The sequence below is a fragment of the Macaca thibetana genome, chromosome 20 (assembly GCF_024542745.1).
Source record: "Macaca thibetana thibetana isolate TM-01 chromosome 20, ASM2454274v1, whole genome shotgun sequence".
NCBI lineage: Eukaryota > Metazoa > Chordata > Mammalia > Primates > Cercopithecidae > Macaca > Macaca thibetana.
The window spans coordinates 15202628-15223764 of NC_065597.1; the positions used below are offsets into that span (position 1 = coordinate 15202628).

The 21137-nt window shown below is 39.9% G+C and overlaps 1 long non-coding RNA gene and 1 pseudogene across 1 annotated transcript in view; one reads left to right on the forward strand and one right to left on the reverse strand.

Moving 5' to 3' along the window:
- Window positions 1–21137, forward strand: part of LOC126943789 (uncharacterized) — a 60465-nt gene that overhangs the window by 21123 nt on the left and 18205 nt on the right. The gene's annotated exons all lie outside the window — the stretch shown is intronic.
- LOC126943779 (c-Myc-binding protein-like) lies at window positions 1584–2638 on the reverse strand (annotated as a pseudogene).

Below are 21137 nucleotides of genomic sequence, written 5' to 3' on the forward strand. Positions count from 1 at the left end.
ATCTGATATGGATGAGATATGAAAATAGCTATGATTTCTATTGGTGATGTTGTCACCAGTATGTTAATATTACTGTAGTTTGTTTTCTACATTTATGTTTTTCACTTTTACATCCATTATATTTAATTTGATTCTTACAACAACCTTGTGAGGTAGGCAAGATGTGAAGTCGATATTTTATAGACAAAGCAGCTGAAGCATAGCAGGAGCTTAACTGATGGAATCCATTTTCTCTTCCATCAAGCATCTTCTTGTATATTGTCTTCATCCAAATCCTTGACAGAAATGCTGAAGAGGACCTCTGTAGGCTACACCGATCCTGAATTCTTAAATAGTTTAAATAGATTCAACTAACTGGTACAGCAGTTTAAGCAAGTCAGTTTCACCTAGAAGTGTGATTATCCAACCCACATGTTGCCATTCTGTTCAAAAAGGATGGCACAAAAGACAGTCACAGTCACCTGGCTTACTGACAGAAATATTAATATTAATCCAATGAGTAAAAAGCACATGAGGATTGGATGCCACAAAAAAAAATTTCGACCTGTATCTACCAAGAAACTGTCATACCAACTAAAGAAGCCAAGTCTCTCTCTCTTCCAAAACCCTCATGGGGCCATGTTTTATTATAACGGTTTGTCACAGGTCCTAATCCACACTGTATTTGATTATATACATGTCTCATAATTAAGTCATTCCTCTTTATCACACCCGGCACTTAGTCCACTGCTGCCCATGTAGGAGGCACACAAATTGGTAAAAGAGAAATCTATTCAAGCGAATGTTCTTCCAATAGTATCTGGCCCCCCTCCAAAAGCAAACTTGTGACTAGAAGAGGTACCAGTCTTTGCCACATTCCTACTAACATGACTGATTTAAATGCCGTTATAATTGGCTTGGTCATAGTTTCCAACAGGTGCAAAGGCTTTTGCTAGTTAAACCAGTTTTCATTGGATCATTTTGTTTTCTATGTGTGTTTTGACCAAAAACAAAGATGGGTTCTCTAACAACAGGGAGAGAATACATGAAATAGGAATACGTCTATAAAATGATGGTCTATCAATAAGGAAAATAAGTGATTAATAAAATAAAACATCTGACTGTAGGCCTACCCAAAGAAAGGAAAAAAGACTAACAAACAAGAATATAGTGCTTTACCATTTACGTATCTTTCACATACATTCTCATTTGACCCTCACAACAGCCCTGTGAGGTAAGCATCACGGATATTCTTTTCGTTAAACAGATGGAGACAGTAAATCTCAGAGCAGTTCACTAATATGCCCAAGGCTCTACAGTTAGTGAGTGATTTGTTTTAACATCAGTCTTTGGCCTAAAAATTCAGCACCCAACTTCCCCTCATACTTGTCCCCACCTACTTCACAGGGATAATGAAGATAAAATGAATTCAGGCCTAGAAAAATACTTTGAGGGAAACAAGCGCTATATAATTATACCTACAAACTATGATTTTCCACAATATATGGCTCATTCCTCTTCTCATCCCAGCTTGTGTGTGAACCCAGAGTTGTATATTGCCTCTGTTCTATGCTCAATAAGCAAATAAGGCAGGCAGGGGGTACAGTGTGATCCTGTTTAAAGTTACATAAATTACAATCAGGGTAACCGCTGTTATTAGGCAAATTGAAAAACAGCACAGAAAGGTCAGTGTGCAGCTAGGACCCACTAAAGCTCAGAGCAAAGCAATGCAAGATTATCAAACAAGGCATGATTGCATAGAAGGAAAATGTGGTATCAGAGTTCAAACTGGCACACACACACAATTATCTAAGGCAAAGTGGTGGCAAAGAAGAGTTATTTGTTCGATGTTACACAAACAAGAGCAGAAGATTCATGGGAACCCGTACAAAAGCATCTTGTGTCACACGGATCTCTCCAACTGCCTATAGGGAATGTACACAACTGCATCACCTTCGAAGAATGACTGTACCTATGTTCATGTCCTGAACTACACCGAGGAATAGCTCCATGCTAAACTGCCTTGGCTAAAATACAACCAGTGCCGTCATTCCTAATCAGACTAGTGAACAGAATGGCTTTTAAGGTACGGAGTTACATGGCTGTGTTTAGTTTTTTTTCAGGATTTACTTTGGATTCTCCTGCTTTAAGACCCAAAGAAAGTTATATTGAGTTTTTATTGATGATTCTGTGTGTTTATAACAGAGTGTGATAGGTGAATTAAACATATTAAAAGAGTTCTATAGCATCCATTCAGAAAAGATTACACACTATACAAAGTATTCAAGTCATACAGAACCGTTTTTCCATGTCTTTTCAACTGGGAAGAATCCTATTCAGCACGCTTCTCCTCCTGAGGTGGTTCGTACTGAGCAAGCTGTGCTTTCAGTTTTTTTTTTTTTTTTCTACAGTAGCTTTATATTTCTCTTTCATTTTGACCAGTTCTAGGTGAAGCAGCTCTATTTCTGGATTTTCTGGGGTAGCAGCTCCTAAGTGATGCTTTAAGAAATCCAAAGCACTGTTAGGTTTCTCTGGTTCTTCATACCAACACCCTGGTCAGCGTGTCCAGCACACCTGACTTCTCCAAGTACCTCCAGAACGGCTCATGCTTCGAGTTGGCAGCTTTGTAATGGGCCATAGTGACAGCGGTAGCAGCATAGCTGGCCAGTTTTCTACATTTGTAATAGAAGGAAATAGTAAACTGTAGTTCAATATTAATGAAAATAAAGGTGGATTTTTTTCCCATCTAACATTCATAAACACATTGAACCCTATCCTTGGCTATCAGTGGATGACAGGTTAAGAACCCCTACTCTAGCTAGTTCCTACTTATTTTCAAAACTATATCATTTCTTCTAAAGAACTTCACCAACCTGCCCCTAGACAGAGTTAGCTGCCACTCTTCTGTGTCCCAAGAGCACTCCACAACCTCTCCAGCCTAACACTTAGTACACCACTGGCTCTGCTTCAATGTGCTTGTTTGTCCCTCCTACAGGAGCACACATTCCTGAGGCATGGACCGTGGCTTGTGAGGCTTTATATTACCACCATGTAGCCCAATATCTGGCATATAGCAGGGGCTCACTAGACATTAAAAGGGAGGAGAAAGTAAAATTCAAAGATAAGGGAGCCATAGATCATAGACTATGATCTTTAAAACAGAAAATTCAAGTTAGTAGCTTGAATGTTTCCTTGAGTCAACTTTCCTATCAACGAGATCTTCATATTTCAGGGAGTAGAGATGACTATGTGCACCTGTTCTACTTCCCTTTCAGCGCAGCTCTCAGTTTTCAGCCTCTTAAGGAATCACAGTCCCGTACTACCGATCTAATAATAATAATATCCCAATTTCAGACCTGTTTCTTTTAGGTTCTCATTAGTACAGATGAGGAAAAGGGGCAGCAGAGACATGAAGATAAAAGGCTTTCTTCACACCCTGAGCTATTTAGGGCTTTATCATTCAAATTTTCTTTATACTTTAAGTTCTGGGATACATGTGCAGAATATGCAGATTTGTTACATAGGTATACATGTACCATGGTGGTTTGCTGCACCTATCAACCTGTCATCTAGGTTATCATTCAAATATTAAAAGCCAGGAAAAATGATTTAATTTTAAGGCACATACATAATGTATATATTCTCCCTAGAACTCTGTGTATTTGAAAAAGATTGTTAATATTTCCTTAAAAAATAGAACACTAGTAATAAAACCCTCCTAAGTCCTCAGCACAGATGCTTTATGTAGAATAAACATAGATGCTTGTACACAGCAAGATACATTTTCAGACATAACTTCTTCCTATTAATGTCATATAAGCATTGGGACTTATTCATGCATATTCACTTAATTTTGTATGCGTCTCTTCTTTCCCAGTAATAAATACTTGCCATTCCTACCCAAATGAATGGACATTCACATATCAATGTGAGGCTGCATATTTCTTGGGTACAAGTTGATTTTTGCTCTACAATGAACGTGTTTATTATAGGAGGAAGAAGGTAGAGATCCACATGGAGATAAAATTGGAAAAAATTTATAACCATTTTTATTGTCTAATAGCGGTCTTCTATTCAGTGTTCTAATGTATGAGTACAGGTTGAACCAAGTCTTTAATTAGCATTTCAATGGCATTCAATAAACCCCTACAGACTATGCTATTGAAATATACTAGTCACCCTCACAAATTTAAGTTACTATATTGAATCTGATTTAATATAAAGTTCTAAGATCTTGACTTGAATGAAGTTTATTTCACCTCATCATTTTATAAGGCACTGGCCCATTCTCACTGCATGTATTCTGTAAGCGGTATCTTATCAGGGTCTTTGGTAGGTAACCAAGGAGCAGATGCTAAAATATCCTTGTGGGCCTTGGTTCAGCATTCACCACCCTTTACCTACCAGGCAGCAAGTTGAAAAGCAATATTCTGTGTCCTCCTTCCCACTAACTTTCCTAAATGGAGTGTTGGTTGTACACAGAAGAAAAGCTGGACAATGATTATGATGACAGATGAGAAGTCACTTGCATTGGAACTGTGGGTCAAGGAACTGATCTCAAAGAATTAGTCTATATTTGAGCCTCTACATCTTTTGAAAGGAAACCCCACAGCACCTTAACTGTACTTAGGATTCTAAAGTTCCACAACTTATTGCGTGCTCTTTTACCTGTTACATACCTGCATCTCTGATTTTATCATTCTTTTCTTATGTTATATTATTCCTTTCATTCCTGCTCTCTCTCCTCTTTTGAAAACATCTTATATTTTGAATTAGCTATTACCCTAAATTTACTGATTTGGTATATAACATTTGAGCTCTTCAGAAAAAGAATCTACCCCAAACTAAAAGTTTAGAAGTATGTTTAGAAGGCAGGCAAATTGATCTAATACATATAGAGAAACATTTGCTAAGCTTTTTTGCAATTAAACATAGTCATTCATAGTGGATATATTAGTATGACAGCAATAATTTTATACTGATTACCACCCTTAATTTACATAATACTGTACACATCTTTCCCAGGCAGAAGGGGAAATAGGAGGCTGGAAAAAACAATTCAAACAAGCAGAACAGGAAAGACAGCTTAAATACTGTTTTATGGTTCATAACAAAACTTATTTTAAAAGAAAATAAGGCCTGGGAAAATGTTTTCAGAATCATGGCTTGAAGTAAAGAGATTGTATTAAAGCAATTTGCTTGCAAATTTAAGTCAGTAGACATTTTCAATAATCCACATTTTAAAGATTACTTGAAAACCTTAAATATTTTCTAAACAGAAAGAAAGGTGTTACCAGTAATTATCATCTGTTAAAATATAAACCCTGTGTCTAACAGTATAATGAATCAGATGTGAAGAGGGAAAAACTGAAAGGATGGAGAGGATAATAGAGCCAAGAGCAGGAGGCAGCTTTGGGGATGGATAAAGGACAAATCATTCCAGACAAATGTGATCACTCTTTTAAATCGCATTACAAGATTAATGGATGAAGGGAATGCACTAGAGGTAATATATATGGATTTTACTAAAGCATTTGATACACTACTCCATGAATTTCCACTTGCAAAATTAATTCAAATTGGGTAGAATATGTGCTATTGAAAATTGGCTCAAGGACCATAAACAAAGAGCAGTGACAAACATTGGTCCCTTATATTTACGTGGGAGACAGTGTCCACTGCATTCGTGAGGACCCATGCCCACTTTGGCATCACACAACCACTTCACTGATGATCTGGAGGAAGGAAAATGAAAGTACAGAATTCACAAATCTTGACATGGGAAGTATCACAAACCAAGGCAGTTAGAGCACAAAAAGAGTTAATAAAAATAGAAAATAAAATTAAATATAAGCAACACTTAACCTCTTTTAATGACTAAAAGAAGAACAAAGAATTACTAGAAAAATTGTTACACATAATTTTCATTTTAATTGTTAAAACACTGATTGGGGAAAGTGCTCTTAAAGTCATGCTGTCAGCTGGGCACAGTGGCTCACGTCTGTAATCCCAGCACTTTGGAAGGCCGAGATAGGAGGATTGCTTGAGCCCAGGAGTTCAAGACCAGCCTGGACAATATGGCAAAACCCTGTCTCTACAAAAATACGAAAATTAGATGGACATGCTGGTGTGCACCTATAGCCCAGCCGCTTGGGAGGCTAAAGCAGGAGGATGGCTTAAGACTAGAAGGCAGAAGTTGCAGCAAGCCGAGATCATGACATTGCACTCCAGCTTGGGTGACAGAGTGAGACTCTGTTCCCCCACCCCCAAAAAAGTCATGCTGTCATTAAATAGGGTTGTTCTTCATTTAGTTAGAATCTGAGGCTGGGCGTAGTGGCTCATGCCTGTAATCCCAGCACTTTGGGAGGCCTAGGCAAGAGGATTGCTTGAACACAGGAGTTCGAGACCAGCCTGGGCAACATAGCAGGAACCCCCATCTCTGCAAAAAAAAAAAAAATTTTTAATTTAAAAAAAAAAAAAAAGAGGCCTGGCATGTTGGCTCACGCCTGTAATCCCAGCACTTTGGCAGGCCGAGGCAAGTGGATTACCTGAGGTTAGGAGTTTGAGACCAGTCTGACCAACATGGTGACACCCTGTCTACTAGAAATACAAAAAAAGCCAGATGTGGTGGCGGGCGCCTGTAATCCCAGCTACTCGGGAGGCTGAGGCAGGAGAATTGCTTGAATCTGGGAGGCTGAGGTTGCAGTGAACCAAGATCTTGCTACTGCACTCCAGCCTGGGCAACAGAGTAAGATTCCGTCTCAAAAAAAAAAATACATTGAAATGCTGTGCTCCTGTGTTGCTCCAAAATTTTAATTAATCCAAAGAAACTCATAGAAATGCTGAAGGAGGAAAGATAATTGATAAAGAATTCTTTTATAAATAAAAATTAAATAAATTTATAAAGAATTTATTTATAAATAAAGAATTCCTTCTTTATAAAGAAAGAATTTAATGTCTACTTAAGTGAGTAACTATTTAGGTATCAGTAATTTCCCCAAATATGTGACGAAAACAGGACAAATAATCATCTTAAGTGAATCTTGGCTTATTGTAGGAATCTTTCTGATGAAAAGTCTCCAAATACCATTTTGATAACTGCCAGGTCAAACTTAATATTGTTTCGGATTTTTTTTGTTAGAATTATTGAAATTATGTAAAATTTAATTGTTTAGAAGCAGCATGAGCTCTTAAAAAGTGGATGGGTAAAATATGATTTTCCTTTTACAGAGAGCAGGATCTTATTTATAATCAAAGCCATTTCATATTCATCTCATCCATTCCTCATGACCACCTTGTGAGGGAGGTATCATTATCCCTGAATTATAGATGTGGAAACTGAGGCTCAGAGGGGACAAATCCTTACCCAAGACTATACCTTTAGTAATGTCAGAGTTACTAAACCCAAATTTTACAGACACCTAGTCTTGGAGTCTTTCCACTAAACAGAACTGTTTCTCATGTGTATGCCATGAAAGAGACTGTCTCAGAAGCCATGTGCCACAGTCTGACCTTGACTTTAACTGTTCATTTTGTGCTGAATTAGATAATGTAATGGAAAGGGCCTAGCATAGAATCTGGGACAGAGAGGCGCTTAGTAATGTTCAGCTCATTTGCTTTTACCCTATTTACAATGTCTTCATTCAACAGTTATTAAGCACCTAAGAGGTGCTGGGCACTGCCCAGCAGGTCAATCATCTTAGCTCTTTTTAAGCTCAGGTGTCCTAAGTGAGACCTGAGGCCCCATGAGAGAAGACCCCTGTGTCTGCCTGTTCACTGCAGTGTCCTCAACACCTAGCACATACTCAGTGAAGACTTTCTGAGTTACAGAGAAAACATTTCACCTCATCCCTCCAAAGTTCTCGTGAGCTCTGGCCAGGCTAAAGCCTCATGTGCTCTCTTCATACAGCATCAGATAAATGACCAGCAACTCCCTGCACCCACTAAATTCCTGGATGGGACCATTAGGAAGCTACTTGGCTTCACTTGTCAAGGTTTTGGGTTTGTTTTGTTTTGTCTTGTTTTGTTTTGTTCTTTCTTTTCTTTCACCAAAGCATCCCTGGGGCCTGATAACAAGTTAAGGGCCATGCTCAAGCACTTGATGGCTTTGCTAATGTAGGGGACGGGTCTTCTGCTTCCCCTGTGCCTATTCTTGAACCTCTCCTCAGAAAATTCTGTAGAGGAGCAGTAAGAGCGCATGACTTTGTAGCTTTTGAACCATCTTTCCTGCAAATTTGGAAGGAGACTAGAGTAGGGAAGGCCCAGATGATGGAAAAGCTTGGAGCTTCCTTAGTGACTAGGCCAAATCTAAGGACAGGTCATGGGGCATGTAACTCAGGTAGTGATGCACAACATAGAGATTCCCCATTGCCAGAGAAAAGACCTGCCCGTAACACAAAAACAAATGTGTGCATTCTGCCTGGGAATATTTTACACCACAGATATTTCCACCCACAATTGAATTAGTCTTGTTATTTTCAAAAAATACTTTTGTCATTTCCAAACCTCTTCTGCATCAAGCTTATTGCAGTTGGGTGAGTGCACCTGACGTCTTCAGTGAAGTGTCAGGTGTAATTTAGCACTGGGAGATGAATTATGGGATTGCCCTTTAGGAAAAGGCTAGGAGCTCAGCCCTGCCTGTCAAATAGGTCCCTGCCTTAAAGTGAACTCTGCAGGTGAATGAATCAGTATTTGGCATATCAGCATTTCATTGAGCCTCCATGCTAATGTCTTTTTGAAATGAAACCGAGAAAGCTGTTAACCTCAGTTAGCTGGGTGTCCCCTCTGTGACCAGGATAAATCATCAATGTAGAGGCTGAGAACTCTGTTCTTACTGCTTTGGGGAATGAGAGCCGGGGCTGTGGGGAAGCTGACGGAAGGAGACTCCAAATCTCAGAAAACTAAATCAGGATTTTTATCTTCCTTAAAAGGCGAAATAAATATTACTTCTCCTTTCCTCGTGATTTAGCAGATCTAAAAGGATTTTGGAGAATTTTATTCCATTAGATAGCATATCCTTATTTATCCTTTTTTCCAAGCCCTTTGATCATATATATATATGCATATGTGTGTATATGTTCATATACATAAATACATAAATTCCTGGGATGTCTCACAACTGAAAACCTGGTCTTAACTGCCTGAGTAGTTATGGTCAGCCAACTAGAAATTCTCCACCATTTGTTTTTTGTTTTGTTTTGTTTTGTTGAGACGGAGTCTCTCTCTGTCACACAGCCTGGAGTGCAGTGATGCAATCTCAGCTCACTGCAACCTCTACCCCTAGGTTCAAGAGATTCTTCTGCCTCAGCCTCCCCGGTAACTGAGATTACAGGCATGTCCCACCATGCCTGGCTAATTTTTGTATTTTTAGTAAAGATGGGGTTTCACCATGTTAGCCAGGCTGGTCTTGAACTCCTGACCTCAAGTGATCTGCCCACCTCGGCCTCCCAAAGTGCTGGGATTACAGGTGTGAGCCACTGTGCCCGGCCTCCACCACTTCTTGAATATTTTTCCAAAACTCGGTTTCAAACAACATCTACATGAAATCTTCACATCAACCTTGTGAAGCAGGAGTCATTATTTCTGATCTTCCATCTGAAAACACTGGGGTGCAGAGAAGTTTCGGGAGTGGCCAAGCTCAAGGTCAAACCCAGAGCTTCTGCTTCAGTTGTCTGTTCCTCAGTCGGTAGCTGCTGTGCAACCATTGTGGCCAGATGCAATGCCAGGCACCAGAAATCTTTCCCCTAACAATCCAGTGCAAACAGAAGGTTTATGACCTGGGCTTGCAGGCTGTTTTTTGCCTTGAAGGATGTGGACTACTTCTTCCTGCAGCTGTCCCAAAGGGAAGGCTATTTGATTACTACTTACGTCTTTAGCCTTTGGTATTTACAATCAGTTGTACAATTGCTATTTATAGCTCCAATGTGCATGTTATTCCCTTTTTTACTTTGCCTGCCTGAGCTTTCTGAACTGGAAAAGGAGTAGATGAATGAAGTTAGGGCCCATGATTTTGAGTGTTCAAGAGGAACACAGGGCAAGATGCTAGAAGGATTCTCAATTAGCAGGAAAACAAACTAGGTTAAGTAAGCTGCAAGGTTTTTAGAACAATTGAAGATTCATGATAAAATTTATTCTCTAAAACTTAAATCCCAGAAAAAAAATTGAAAAGCACAAATTATGAAAAGGGCCATAGATGGCCTGTAAGCGTGTAAGTGTCATGCTGGGAAGAGGAGCTTTCTTGCTTGCTCCTTTTATTCTTTGGTTGGAGGGAGGAGCGATCAGAGTGGGGATGAAACTGGCTTGTAAGGACAGAGTTCAAACATTGATAGAATGCAAGACACAAAGGTTTGAGGACCAGTAGGAGGGTCCAACTGCATGATTTTACAGAGGTGAAAACTGAAGCTCAAAAATGTCGGCCAATTTGTCCAAGGCCACAAAGCTTGTTAAATTGAAGAATTAGGACATAAGTACAGATCTTCCGGTGCCAAGTCAGTGTTCTGTATGACATCTGAGGTGGTCTAATTGAGTTTCCTTCCTTTGTTGAAAGTCCCAAGTGGCAATTCCAAAGGAAAGAACATAAAATGACCATCCAGTGCTACTCAGTTTTGAAAGAATGCAACCTTTATTTCCAGGCCTGTTTTTCACTTTTGTTTACCCACACCCAGGTCCCACCCACCTACTCCCACAAAATCACATCCTCCACTAGCCTTCTGTTACCTCCCCGGAAAAATTTAACCATGTCTTCATTCACACTACATCTATAACTTTGAACATACCTCTATACTTCATTTATCCCTCATGTTGTAATTTATTTGTTCACAGGTCTCTTAAGATTCTATATATTGTGTTCCTATAGATTGTGAATTTCATGAGAACCCATTCACCTTAGCGCTTCCCCATATCTAGGATTGTAATTGGAAAATGGCAGGAACCCCATAAAAGTTAGTTGAATTGAATACCATCTGCTCTCCAGCAAACTGAAGTGGTCAGGCAATTCTATCTGAGTTTCATATAATCTGGCAATGACAAAGATCTATTGTCTTGGGCTTCATGTTGAAGTTTGAAGGTTCATTATAGCTTCTTCTCATCCCCTTAGCCTGTTTAAGGGCTGATCAGGGCCAGGCACAGTGGCTCACACCTGTAATTCCAGCACTTTGGGGAAGTGAAGTGGGAAGATAATTCGAGCCCAGGAGTTTGAGTCTGCAGTGAGCTATGATTGCACCATGCATGTCAGCCTGGGTGACAAAACAAGACCTTGTCTGAAAAAAAAAAAAAAAACACTGATCAGAATAGAAAGAAATTTATAAGTGTTTTCTTGTGCTTGTGACTAACTGTACTTGTGCGAATAAAATTTGCAGTGATCTGGAGACCCTCGAAATGTACTTTCTCCTTGTGAATGAAATGGCATTACATTAGTTTTACTTCTTATTCTTTAATGACAGTGAATCAAAACTTCGTGGCAACTTTGCACTCTTTTTATATTTCCAGAAGCAGATATGTAGACAGAGCCAGAAATCACTCCTCAAACAGCAGAGAGATATAAGGAAGTACAGCTATATGACTTCACCTTTAAAGGAGTTACACTGATTGTGGAAGATGGTTTTCTTGTGAACCCCCCAAAGGAAAATTCTGAATCCACCTAAAGGAAATTTCTGGGTTTTCCAACTTGAACATCAAAATTAAATGCAGGGGAATTTAATGTTTTGCATGCCCAAATATTCATTGGTTCCTCAGCATGTCAGTGGAATCAAATCAGAAGAGGTTCCCAATTAAACATTTTAAAAATGCATTCACACAAATCAAAACTACAATGAGATATCATCTCACCCCAGTTAAAATGGCTTATATCCAAAAGACAGGCAATAACACATGCTGGCAAGAATATGGAGGAAAGAGAACCCTCATACACTGTTAATGGGAATGTAAATTAGTACAACCACTATGGAAAACAGTTTGAAGTTTCCTCAAAAAGCTAAAAACAGAACTACCATACAACCCAGCAATCCCACTCCTAGGTATATATTCAAAAGAAAGGAAATCGGTGTATCAAAGATATCTGTACACCCATGTTTATGGCAGTACTATTCACAATAGCCAGATTTGGAAGCAACCTGAGTGTCCATCAACAGACAAATGGAAAGAAAATGTGATACATATACACAATGGAGTACTAATCAGCCATAAAAAAGAACGAGATCCAGTCATTTGAAACATGGATGGAACTGAAGGTCATTACATTAAGTAAAATAAACCACGCACAAAAAGACAAACTTTGCATGTTCTCACTTGTTTGTGAGAGCTAAAAATTGAACAACTGAATTCATGGAGATAGAGACTAAAAGGATGATTACCAGAGGCTATGAAGGGTAGTGGGGAGGGTGGGAGAGAAGTGGGGATAGCTAATGGGTACGAACAAAATAGTTAGAAAGAATGAATAAGACCTAGTATTTGCTAGCACAACAGGGTGACTATAGTAAAAAATAATTGCACATTTAAAAATACCTTAAAGAATATAATTGGGTTGTTTGCAACACAAATGATGAATGCTTGAGGTGACAGATACCCCATTTACCCTGATGTAATTATTACACATTGCATGTCTGTATCAAAATATCTCATGTACTCCATGAGTATATACGCATACTGTGTACCCACAACTTAAAAAAAATGTTTTTAATGCATTCACAATACATTAAGATTTTGGAAACTGGCTTGGTCTTTCTCTGTTCCATAACAGAAAAAGAAACTGCAATTCATTCACATTTCCACCACTGACAGGGAACTTACTTACAAAGTATTCCATGGAAATAGGAAATAGGGATAACATAATAACTTCAATCCACAAATAACTCCCAATCCAATGTTAGCTAATAATTCCAACGCCTACTCACCCTTCCATGTATCAGAGCTGCCTTAACGAAGAGAGAAGAGGTGACAGATTGAGCTGCATCTCCTCGGATTTCCTTGGCATCACTTGAACATGCAAGGGCCGAAAGAAAGGAAGGAAAGGTAGGAAGGAAAATAAGAGAAAATCCACAATTCATATAGAACCAGAATCACTGAGATTTGATTATATTCACAAGACTAATAACCATCACAGGTCTCTCACATTCACCAGTGGGAGAGGAAAGTGAAAGTTCTCCTTCACTGACTCCTTTATAAGAAGATCTATGTTGAGAGGGAAATCTCATACTATTCTCTGCACTCTCCAAACAGTATATGCTGGGGAAATACTTCTCCCAGGGGAACTCTAAATTCCTTCTGATTTGGTTTTAGCTGAGGGGTTGCAATCAGTCTTCCCTAAGGATCCCTCAGGTGAAGGGGGCAAGAAGGAAAAGAAAACGGACTGACACTGTCAGATCTAGGTAGAAACCCAGGACCTGTAGAAATTTGGAGCTATTTTCACTTTCTCAGGTGGGCTTGACTAAGATCAGGCGTTGACGAACTACGGCACATAGACCCAACTGCCTTTCTTTGTACATAAAGTTTTCCTGGAACCCATGCACACTCACCATTTACATATTATCTATGGCTGCTTCCACACTACAATAGCAGAGCTGAGTAATTGTGACAGAGATTTGGCTCATGAAATCTAAAATATTTACTATCTGACCCTTTATAGAAAAAGTCTGCTCACCTCTATTAAGATTATCAACTGGCCGAGTGAGGTGGCTCATGCCTGTAATCCCAGCACTTTTCGAGGCCGAGGTGGGCGGATCACGAGGTCAGGAGATTGAGACCATCCTGGCTAACATGGTGAAGCCCTGTCTCTACTAAAAATACAAAAAATTATCCGGGTGTGGTGACACATGCCTGTAGTCCCAGCTACTTGGGAGGCTGAGGCGGGAGAACTGCTTGAACCCAGGAGGTGGAGGTTGCAGTGAGCCAAGACTATGCCGCTGCACTCCAGCCTCGGTGACAGAGCAAGACTCTGTCTCAAAAAAAAAAAATCATCAACCCTGAGCAAAGATAAGAAATGAGAAATCGGTATAAAAGCATAGACCACAATCAAGAGTTTGTTATAAACTATGTCTAGAGCCAACAATTATAATAGAATGTGACACATTTGTAATAAGTATAAATTTGTCTTTTCAACCAGGTGGGACTCCATTCGGCTGCAAGGAATAGAAACAACAATAGCAGGCTATAGCTGGGGGGTGGTGGTGTGTACCTGTAGTCCTATCTACACGGGAGGCTGAGGTGGGAGGATCACCAGAAGATCAAGTGCTAATAAGCTGAATCAATGATATACTGTCTATATCTTTCTACCTAGAAATGAGCACTTGATCTCCTAGTGATCCTCCCTCCTCAGCCTCCTGAGTAGCTAGGACTCCAGGTACACACCACTACACCCAGCTATAGCCTAGTGAGGTGGGAGGATCACTAGGAGGTCAAGGTTACAATGAGCTATGATTGTGCCACCGCACTCCAGCCTGGGTGACAGAGTGAGACCCAGTCTCTCAAAAAAAAAAAAAGTGAGCTAAACAAATAGGCTTTATTTCCCTCAAATAAGTCTAGGTGGCATTGATTCAATACTCAAAAATGTCATCAAAGAACCAAGCCTTTTCTATCTATGATGTCAGAGCCAAAGATGCTGAGATTCTTGACTTTTCCTTCATATTGGTTACACAATGAGTGCTATGGCATCAACCATGACGTGTGTGCCCAAAGAAGGAAAAAAGGTGAAGAAGGGAGAAAAATCATGCCCTCTGTGCCTATATCTTTCTACCTAGAAATGAGCAGCTTCCCCAGAAGTCCCATCCCACTGCTCTCGGAGACATCTGCTTATACCTCACAGCCAGATGGGTCCCAAAGCCACCCTCACTGCCCATGTTGCTGGGAAAGCAAGAATTTACCACCCCAGTCTCTATGTGGGAAGGCTGCAAAAGACAAGGGGTTAGGAATGGCTTTGGGCTAGCCAATCAGTAGTGTCTTCCATAGATAGTTTTTCTCATTTTAGGTATGTAGGCACAGAGGGTAGTATCTTTGAATATTTATTAGGTGGCCAAATGTACAGGTGGTTCAGTTGATTATTTATTTTATTCCATATCAAAGCAGTTATGTCCGGACAGGAACTGCAAAACCTTTTCTACAAATACTTCCAAAGATCTCTCAAGAGAACGTCGTTGAAACAGGGCAATCAGGTGGGAGAAAGAAATAAAGGTATTCAGTTAGGAAAAGAGGAAGTCAAATTGTCCCTGTTTGCAGATGACGTGACTGTATATTTAGAAAACCCCATCGTCTCAGCCCAAAATCTCCTTAAGCTGATAAGCAACTTCAGCAAAGTCTCAGGATACAAAATCAATGTGCAAAAATCACAAGCATTCTTATACACCAATAACAGACAAACAGAGAGCCAAATCATGAGTGAACTCCCATTCACAATTGCTTCAAATAGAATAAAATATCTAGGAATCCAATTACGAGGGATGTGAAGGACCTCTTCAAGAAGAACTACAAACTACTGCTCAACAAAATAGAAGAGGACAGAAACAAATGGAAGAACATTCCATGCTCATGGATAGGAAGAAGCAATATCGTGAAAATGGCCATACTGCCCAAGGTAATTTATAGATTCAATGCCATCCTATTAAGCTACCAATGACTTTCTTCACAGAATTGGAAAAAACTACTTTAAAGTTCATATGGAACCAAAAAAGAGCCCGCATTGCCAAGACAATCCTGAGCCAAAAGAACAAAGCTGGAGGCATCACGCTACCTGACTTCAAACTATACTACAAGGCTACAGTAACCAAAACAGTATGGTACTGGTACCAAAACAGAGATATAGACCAATGGAACAGAACAGAGCCCTCAGAAATAATACCACACATCTACAACCATCTGATCTTTGACAAACCTGACAAAAACAAGAAATGGGAAAAGGATTCCCTATTTAATAAATGGTGCTGGGAAAACTGGCTAGCCATATGTAGAAAGCTGAAACTGGGTCCCTTCCTTACACCTTATACGAAAATTAATTCAAGATGGATTAGAGACTTAAATGTTAGACCTAAAACCATGAAAACCCTAGAAGAAAACCTAGGCAGTACCATTCAGGACATAGGCATGGGCAAGGACTTCATGTCTAAAACACCAAAAGCAATGGCAACAAAAGCCAAAATTGACAAATGGGATCTAATTAAACTAAAGAGCTTCTGCACAGCAAAAGAAACTACCATCAGAGTGAACAGGCAACCTACAGAATGGGAGAAAATTTTTTGCAATCTACTCATCTGACAAAGGGCTAATATCCAGAACTTACAAAGAACTCAAACAAATTTACAAGAAAAAAACAACCCAATCAAAAAGTGAGCAAAGGATATGAACAGGCACTTCTCAAAAGAAGACATTTATGCAGCCAACAGACACATGAAAAAACGCTCATCATGACTCGCCATCAGAGAAATGCAAATCAAAACCACAATGAGATACCATCTCACACCAGTTAGAATGGCGATCACTAAAAAGTCAGGAAACAGCAGGTGCTGGAAAGGATGTGGAGAAATAGGAACACTTTTACACTGTTGGTGGGACTGTAAACTAGTTCAACCATCGTGGAAGACAGTGTGGCGATTCCTCAAGGATCTAGAACTAGAAATACCATTTGACCCAGCCATCCCATTACTGGGGATATACCCAAGGGATTATAAATCATGCTGCTATAAAGACATGCACATGTATGTTTATTGTGGCACTATTCACAATAGCAAAGACTTGGAACCCACCCAAATGTCCATCAGTGACAGACTGGATTAAGAAAATGTGGCACATATACACCATGGAATACTATGCAGCCATAAAAAAGGATGAGTTCATGACCTTTGTAGGGACATGGATGAAGCTGGAAACCATCATTCTCAGCAAACTATCGTGAGAACAGAAAACCAAACACCGCATGTTCTCACTCATAGGTGGGAATTGAACAGTGAGAACACTTGGACACAGGGTGGGGAACATCACACACTGGGGCCTGTCGTCGAGTGTGGGGATGGGAGAGGGATAGCATTAGGAGATATACCTAACGTAAATGATGAGTTAATGGGTGCAGCACACCAACATGGCACATGTATACATATGTAACAAACCTGCACATTGTGCACATGTACCCCAGAACTTAAAGATAATTTTAAAAATGTAAAAAAAAAAAAAAAAAAAAAAAGCCTCAGAATGAAACCTACCTTGCTGGCACCTTGATCTTGGATTTCCCAGCCTCCAGACTGTAAGAAATAAATCTCTCTTGTTGAAGCCAAAAAAAAAAAAAAAAAGAGTTGGGGACCGGGCAGGTGGATGCTCTGGGTGAATGGCAGAGCTAAGATGCTCTCAAACACAGATGGTGCCTATCTGTTTGCTCACCAGATGGTTCTAATTGGATTGGCACAGGGTGGATTTATGGCTCATTTTAGGGACGGATTTTATCTTGGAATTTATGTTGAAGCTAAAAGTGTCCACACCATTTCCTTTAGTAATGTGAACCTACTCACTTGACGTTAAATATTAAACTAGTCTCCTTAAATAAACCAATAAAATAGTAAGATAAGGTCAGAATCTGTAGGTTGACTTAGTCTCATCTACCTATGAAATTACAAAATAATTTCTCCTTTTTATTTTTCTTAGTCTTACTACTCACAAAGCTATTGTATTTATGTTATTATTCAATTCGTCTTTATAATGGAGAACCTCAAGAGTTGAAGATTTGTAAGTTTGAAACATGTTATGTCAGTCCTCTTAGAGGGTTAATGCCATTGTTATAGCCATGTCAACTTCGTCTCTTTGTCTGTAAACTTTCTACTTGTGGCTGGATCTCACCTCCTAGTCAGACAGGTGGAGGACAGAAAGTAATCATAGCTTGACAGGGATTTTGTTTTAGCGGAAGTTTGTCTATGATTTTATTGGGATAATAATAAAATAGTAATAATAATAGTAAAAGGTTGCTTGTTCTTTCAGGGTTTCACAGGAAAACAGAGCAATTCACAAATTTACAACTGAGGGAATTTAATGCAGGGAATTACAGGGAGACACTGAGAAGCCAATGGGAATGGTGAGGTTAACAACAGCAGGAAGCCACTACCCTCACTAGGCTGAAGAGACAAAGCGAGGAAGTGGCGTTACCAGAGCCCAGAGGCCAGGGTCATCTCATAGAAACTGGAATCATGGAAGAAGGCCTGTGTGGGAGAGCTAGAGCTACAGAGGAGACACAGCTGGGGCTGGAGCCCTATCCCAAAACAGAGTGGGAGGCAGAGATGTGCCTAATTTCTCCCTCCCAAACTCCATTCTCCCTTCAGCTCCTTCCACTGCCTGAACCTATCTGGAAGCTAACTGACTGGTGAGCCTAGAAATACAGGCTTTGGGGGATCAGATCCCAGCCACACAGAGCATAACAGGGGAAAGTGGGGAATGGAGTTGAAAGCAAACAGGCTTAGAAACAATACAGAAGCTCTATTCCTCCTCTTACCCCACTGTAGGTGAAAACATACACTTTGGCCTCTAGTAATTATTAAGTTGTGCCTCTCAGCCATGTGTGGGTTTCTTTCTAGTTTTGGTTACGATGGTTATGTCAGCACATTAACAATCTTTATTGCATATCCAATGGATGATAAATATTACTAGACTCTGTAGGAAATAGAAAGAAATCGGAGACAACATCACTGACTATATGTCATTTACCCTTACACTTATAGTTACTTGGAGGTTTTCTAAAACAGGTAAATCCTAAAACAAGAGGTAAAAGGTTTCCTATAGAGTAGATAAGAAGAGTGTTTTAGGTAGAGGAAGTACCCTAAGGAAGTGTGAAACACATTTTGCATGGCACACAAATATCCTTAACAGGAATACACAGTCTAGATGGGCTTGGGTGACAGAGAAGTCAGTGGAAAAATTTGGAGGTCCAACAGAGTACTTTAAATGTGATCACTAGGAAACACGGTAAACCTTCCATGTGAAAAATGATATTGAGCTCTGCTTGGTGCCAGATAGAGCACTAAGGAGCTATTGGGATAGACTAGTCAGGAGGTAGAGAGCAAGTGTCTGAATGTAAGGAGGGATCATAATGTGGTGGTTAAGAACACAGATTCTGAAGCAAATCTGTCTGGGGTCAAATCTCAGTTCTACCACTTACTAGATCCTTCTCTGGAGGACAAAGATGATAATAGTAAGCGCCCCTGCTTGTAGGGTTCCAAGCATTAACTCCATGCCTGAGACATGATAAATGTTAGCCATTATTGAAATCATATTAGAGGACGAGCTTACCAAGGAAGGAAAAGAGAAAGAGTAAAATGCCCTTCAGGCAGCTCAGATGTATATTTGGAACTGTTTGTAATATAAATTGTAGTTGAAATCACTATGAATGCATAAACTCACTGCAAGACTGAATTCAGAGAAAGGAAAAACAGAGGATCCAGGACAGACAGGAGACAATAGAAAAGCAGTCAAGGAAATAATAAGGGAATTCTGTGGAACAGCATATTAAAACCTCAGAGAATAATAAAGTCATACAAAACAGTGGTCACTTGACAGGATATTGAAGCCCTGGATGAATGTCTTCTGTTCAGTTTGCTGAGTTGGTTTTCTGCTTACCATCATTTTTGCACGTTGCAGCATTTAAAATATCCCAATGTTGTATAATACAAATCCCAATGTTGTGTAAGTGCCTGTCATCAGTGACCATAAGTGATACATTTTTTAAATCATCCATAGGGAGTTGAGTGTACATCTTTAAATCTTCCAAGGAAGCTAATTTGGCAACAACAAGACCACAAGACTTTCTTGTAGGGTGCCAGAGCCACGTCGCTAGTACCAGTTTCCCTGCTTCTCACTGGAGCCTAGAAACAATAAGGAGAAGGAGTTCAGGAAATGAAGACATTACCAACAGCCACAAAGCACCCAGAATTGCTGCAAACGGTCTGGCGTTAGCCCAATACCAATTTTGGCTGAGGCTGTACATCTATATGACATGTCGTTATTGAGCCTGACATTTGGCATGAACAGTGAAGTGCTGGCCTGAGAGTAGAGATAAGGAAAGGAGATGAGGAAGAGAGAGATGGGTGGACAGATTTGCTGTAGGGTTGTGTATGTTCAATTTCCACCACTGCTTAAAGAATAGGTGTGCAGAACTTCATTTGGTGGCAACTTAGAGAATGTGCCTTTCTGTGTTTCTCCTTTAATTAAAACCAGTAGGGTTGAAGTGCTTAGTAGTATGGAGGCCACTAGGGTTGTGGAAGGGGCTGTGATCTTACCAAGGGAATCAAAGAAGCTGGTTCTTGTGGGTCTTGTAGTGTGTCCTAGAAAGGCAGAGCCATTTCATTTATTTTTCTTAAGTGCCTTACAGTTCTTAGTCTCTATACATCACATGAGCCAACATTGAAGAGTTTGAAGAAAAGCCCCGTGGTTGATCAGTTTCTCTTATAACTAAAGTAACCATGTAATTTGTCCTCCAGGATTTTTATTGAAAGAGCATACAATGAATAGTTTTGCTGGGACAACAAGTATAAACTGGACCATCCCAGAATGATTAGAATATGTAATCATTGGCTGGGCGTGGTGGTTCATGCCTGTAACCCCAGCACTTTGGGAGGCCAAGGTGGGTGGATCACCTGAGGTCAGGGTTCGAGACCAGCCTGGCCAACATTGCAAAATCACGTCTCTACTAAAAATACAAAAAATTAGCCAGGTATGGTGGCACACACCTGTAATCACAGCTACTCAGAAGGCTGAGGCAGGAGAATGGCTTGAACCCAGGAGACAGAGGTTGCAGTGAGCCCAGATCATGCCATTGCACTCTGGCCTGGGTGACAGAGCAAGACTCCATCTCAAAAAAAAAAATAAAAAATTTTTAAAAAGTAATCATCCTACTTATAACCCATTTCAAAACTTTTTAGTTCATATAGTAGAGTGATTAAGACAACAGACCCTGGAACCAGACTCACTAAAACCTCGGCTATGCTGGCAACTAGCTATGTGACCTTGACAAGTCACTTAACTCCCCTGAAATTCAGTACCGTCACTGGCAAAATAATTGTTCCTACATTTGAAGGTTATGGTTCTCAGTTAATATGGTTAATATGTGGACAGGCACTTATAGCAGTTCCTGGAAGATAGTGCAAGCTGAGTGTGTACTGTTCTTGTTATTTCACACACTGAAGAGTAAGTAACCTAATCTT